Source organism: Atta colombica, unplaced genomic scaffold, assembly GCF_001594045.1.
Source record: "Atta colombica isolate Treedump-2 unplaced genomic scaffold, Acol1.0 scaffold198, whole genome shotgun sequence".
NCBI lineage: Eukaryota > Metazoa > Arthropoda > Insecta > Hymenoptera > Formicidae > Atta > Atta colombica.
Window position 1 is genome coordinate 436,749 of NW_017259291.1, and position 5,497 is coordinate 442,245.

Consider the following 5,497-nt stretch of genomic DNA (forward strand, 5'->3'; position numbering starts at 1 on the left):
TTGTAATATCTTTTTATTTAAATTTTTTTTTTAATAAATTAATATGCCGCGATGAGACATGCTATAACACATTTTTTATTAATAATATAATTTTTTTCAACAAAACAATCTTATATATTACTATTTTCCTATACTGCAGTCTAACATGTACACTGCAAACGGTTAACATTGTTCTGTTTCCTTAAGTTCGTATGTACACTTATTCATTTTTCTTACAGCAATTTTATAATGCATAGTTGAGATGCTATTTTTCCTCAATTTCCTAGTTGTTAGTATAACTATTTCTTTCTCAGAATATAACGAATAGCAGAATAGAATAGGGAAAGTTCTTTCTGATATGTGCAAACATTTACATAATACATGGAATTTTGTAAATTATATCTTCTTATTTTCTTGTATATTCCCGCGTAAAAAAATTTATTTCACATCGGAAAGAAAGATACTTAGAAAATTTCTAAAATTTATATCACAAAAATTCGGTGAAGAATCAATCATTTTATAGTCGTGAAAATTTCGCGCCGTTTTGTTCGTTCCGTTTTCCGCAGCATTCTCCAAATATGGACCATTCTTATCGCAATCTAACAAAATGAAGAAAATATCAAAAGCGTATTCGCCTTTGGATTGAAGAGTTATGAGAGTTGTTGCGGATGAATGCGCGTGACCTGCGATAAAAGCAAGTACGATGAAGAACCGAAAACAGCGACCGTTTTTCATTGCGCGTAGATACAGGGAAGCGTGCAATCTGTTCCGGTGTGGCGCGTGAGTAAAATCGATTGAGAGGGATACGATGAGGTCGCACTAACGCCAAGCTCGAGTTCCATTAGGCGCAACGGTAACGCCCGGTGGTCCGTACAACGGAAACTCTCTATCGTGTAACGCACGCGACATGCACTCGCAAGCGTTTCGTGCTTTGATAACAGAAAGCGCAAAAAGCTTAAGCGATATTAATCTGTTAAATCTAATTCCCCCCGTTAAATGTAATTCCCCCTAAGTCTCTCTTAAAAAGAAAATGTATCATTTTTCTTTCTCTCAATAGGAATCCTCTAATTGGAAAAGTGACGAAAAATTCTCTGCTTCGAGATTACTAAATGAGTATAACTTGAGTTTCAGCAAAGACAAAGAAAGCATTTAACAAATTCTTCTTTTTTTCCTCTTGAGTGGATATAAATGTCTTTATAAGTTCTACAAAGTGGCACGTGAGTGGAATAACCTGGAAGTTCCCAAAACGGCTATAATTCTTACAATGTGAAACTTTTATCCTTTTTCGTGATTAAAACGCACCGCTGATTGCTCTCTATGGATAATTGCAGACAACTGAAATTTTCAAATAAAGAGACACAAGAAGAAAATAATAGAACCATTATACAGAATCGAGTTTTATTTTTATTTATCGAATAGTAAAGGGTATATTATTGATTAAATTGGATATATATGAACATGTTTTAATGCAAAAAGATAAATTTACAAAATTGGATATATATGAACATGTTTTAATGCAAAAAGATAAATTTACAATTATCTGATCTATACTGAATCAATAATAGATATCATAATTAAAAGTTTTTATATAACGCGTTTGTCTCTCATCTCAGTTAAAAAATAAAAAATTTGTAGATTATATTATTGATATTAGATGTTTTTTCTATATTCTCTCTCTTTCATTTATTTTATAATTTTTTATTACTGTTAATTATCATCTATTTTCTTTTATGATCATAAAATCTCGATGATTGGATATATTTTCACGCAATCGAGTATGATGTATAGTTACTTTACTATCATTTCCAGTTCTTACTTCGTAACTTAATCATGTGATCGATAGACTCTTCGGGCATAACTGACAAAATTTGTAGACTATATTATAGATTTTATTCCTTTGTGGATCGGTGACCCCATTTGCGGATCACCTCTTTTATTTTATAAAAGCTTGCTCAATTTTTATGGAACTTAACGTATGGGATAATTTGACAATGCTTTATTTTAATCTGAGATTAAAAATAAAAAATTCGAAATGATCGATTCAATGTGACGAATAGAATTTAAAAAAATAATTTGTTTATAAAACTTGGTTTTAAAGAATTTTTAATTGAGAAATATATAATATCAAGTTTCCAGTTCCTTTATTTGAATCTCAGTGCAACGTATATAAACAGTTAATACTGATTTCCAAACTCTGATTATGAACCCTGTGACACTAGATCCTTCTTCATAGAGATTATTATCCTTTTGAAATTCGATATTTTCTGGCTATATTCAAACATATCAAGAATCTCCTAAATCCGAATTTCACGATAATCAAATAATATTGTTTTGAAATATGAATTTTAGAATTTTTAGGTCAGAATTAATTTTAGGTCAGAGTGCAGCGTCCCCGAAAATCTTTACAAAGCACGATCTATCATAAGTTATTTTATAAAAAAGCTCCGATCTTCAAAAGGTTAAATTCTTTTTTTTTTATTTGCTTTATTATTTTTTATTACTGTCGATTATCATCTATTTTCTTTCATGACCATAAAACCTCGATGATTAGGTGCTTCGCACGATCAAGCATGAGAAGTGGTTACTTTACTACGATTTTCAGTTCTTGCTTCGTAATTTAATTACATGATCGATAGACCCTTCGGGCATACTGACATCCCCGACCGACTTTGATAATAAAATCACACGAATTCCCAATTGATTGAAATCGCGCGATAAAACCGTAAGATGGTAAGAATAAACGGTAGGCAGAGATCAATTCTTTCCTTCTCGGATGATTAGAACTATCGGTACGAGCTGCCTCGAAACGACGCGTGAGTGGAATCAATTGGAAGATAGGAAGGTAGCGTTGTAGCATCCAAGTAGAAGTTCCATTAAGCTCGAGGAACTCAAGAGGCAGCTCTCTTCGTACAGTCGGGTAGCCTTGCGACCGAACGACGCGTGCTCGCAGCTGCAAGACGATCAAGCAAGTTTCTTGGAACTCGGACTCCCGCGATGCTTCTCAGGACAATGACTTGTAATTAAGGGTAAGATCGACCGCCTGATATTCCGCGATGGTCTGGAAACTACAGCGCCGGAAGCTTCGAAGCTCTCTTCTAATGGCTGACAATGATTGGCTTGTAAAAACTGCTGAATTATTTATTTTTTGTGAATCTTATTCGCTCAAGATAGTTGTGCTAGGCTCAAACTGAAGAATCATCTGATTTAAAGTTTGTTAGTTTCATAATCTATGCTATATAGATCTTATCACTTACTCAAGAAGCTCTTTACTTAATTTAATTTCTTGTCTTTGTTTTGCGACTTCTGGTGAACAAGTTTCTAGTACGACCGTGTTCCCTTTACTTGGATAGAGAATAAGTGGACCAAATTATAATAATAAAAAGACAAAATAACAATCGAAAAATTAAAGATAGGGATGCAAGAATCAAAACATAGTTAGTGATGCGCAAATAATTTAAAACGAAGCGTCTTTAATAAAATCTGAATCTGTAAATACAATGAATACTGTAATTACTAATGTTTCGGTTCCACTTCATCAACATAGAAATAAAATTGATTATCTTCCAGTCACAAACAAACCATAGCAATCTTTCTTCAAATATTCTCAAACGTTAATTAAGAGAAGCAGGTTAATGATACAAATTAAAACGCTAACTATGTCTTTATTTATTTAACTTCTTAGGTAATGATACTCAGGCTCGGTCTCACTAACATAAAATTAACTTTAATCTTGATTCTATCTCGGTTTCTAATTCTGAGAGTTAGAAAAAGATAAAAAAAGTAAATTGAAAGTAAATTGAACCCAGATTAAAGTTAATCCTATGTTAATAAAACCGGACTTATAAAGGATATAAAATATCATGTTTGGCGTTGATCAAGAAGTCAAGTAAATAAAAAAAGAAAACTTATCAAAGATCCAAGAGTGTGAAAGATATCTAATAAAACTACAACTATCCGTCGCGTCATTAATATTAAAATTGATCAATGTAAAAATGAATAAATTAAAAAGTTACAAGACAGTCATAGAATAAAATCAAAGTGACACGACTAAACTGAGTTTCAAAAAAGAAAAAGAATGTCGGAAAAATAAGTTAAAACCATTAAAGTAAGAAATAAACAGATAAGCCAAAATAATAAAGTCAAATAAATACATGTAAATAATAAACGGAACGTTGCAAATTGAAATTACAAAATTGGAATGAATAAAGGTAAATAATAATAGGAACGTCGCAGATCGCCAAATTTAAAAACATTGTAAATAAAAAGAGAAGAAATCGAACATGCTTTATAATATACTCAAACCTATATACATATCCATGATGTAAGAATCCGTAGTTTCCGACTATAAATTGAAGCTATCCTTTTCAATAAAAAAATAAGCTTTTATAAATCTAAAGACCTAGATATTTTTAAAAATTTCAAAATTCGAGAATGCCAACAATATATTTGACATTGTTCCTGTACCAAAAATGCTGTCGCATATCAGAGCGTAGCACTCTTTCGGCGCGAAATTCTCTACGTTACAATAGGAAATTCCACAGATATTTTAGCTTTCAACTTCTGACGGTACAAAGCGAGTCTGGCCACGTGCCGTCCCTTTGGTACGCACAAAAATCCCGTCGTGTGAAATCGTGGACGCGAATCAGCTCGCTTATCTAAGTGAAGCGCGAGGACGAGACAAGTCGACTCTCGAAGACAAGACGCGAAGGAAGATGTCTCTTAGAAACGTTCCCGAACACGAAGTTCAAGAACTTTCTTTTCGTGGAAAAGGGAATTGAGAGGAAACGCAACGACGTGGCTGAATGGAAGCGCACTGTCGGTTGTCCGACACGTGATCGGAATACCCGGGTCGTCCGCCTTGAATTCCGTTTCCAGTCCCAGCGCTGGGTTGCGTTTCCGTACCATGGAACTCGGATATAATCAAAGCGTGTATCCCGTATCGACAGAGGTACCAGAATAGAATCAAACCGCACCAAATCAAATCGGCGAGATCGAGATTCCGCAACTGATTATGATGGATCCTTTACGACACTATCGATCACTTGATACGATATCCGTAGTCTCGGAGTTGTGCTGGCCTTACTACGCGTTCACGAATGAAATACGACTCCGGTTGATATTGTTTCCACAACGGAAACCAGCTATGCGCGAAGCAAAGCGCGTCGCGATATCGTATTCGGAAATAAGCGAGGTTTTCCGGAATTCGGAGCACGCAGAAGTGTGACACGTGATAAACACCGAGATAGAAAATGTGTATCGTATATTTACGGTTTTGCTAAAGTGTCCAAAATTTTAGCTGAAGACAATTTGGAAAGTAATTTTATAGGATTATAGAACTAATTAAATAGAGCACTTGTATTTTAATTACAATACTGTAAAAATATTTAGAGATTTAGAGGTTTCTAGAAAATTTAAAATTTTTACAAAAATATTTAATGAATTCTAAATATTTTTATTTAAAAAAATATTTAAAGAATTTTAATATTCTGACAACCCCAATTTGAGCGCTCTACATATT

At 33.5% G+C, this 5,497-nt stretch overlaps 1 protein-coding gene across 1 annotated transcript in view; it reads left to right on the forward strand.

Annotated features, from left to right (window-relative positions):
• The window catches only part of LOC108686962 (limbic system-associated membrane protein-like), a 73,140-nt gene that overhangs the window by 276 nt on the left and 67,367 nt on the right, over window positions 1-5,497 (forward strand). The window lies entirely within an intron of this gene.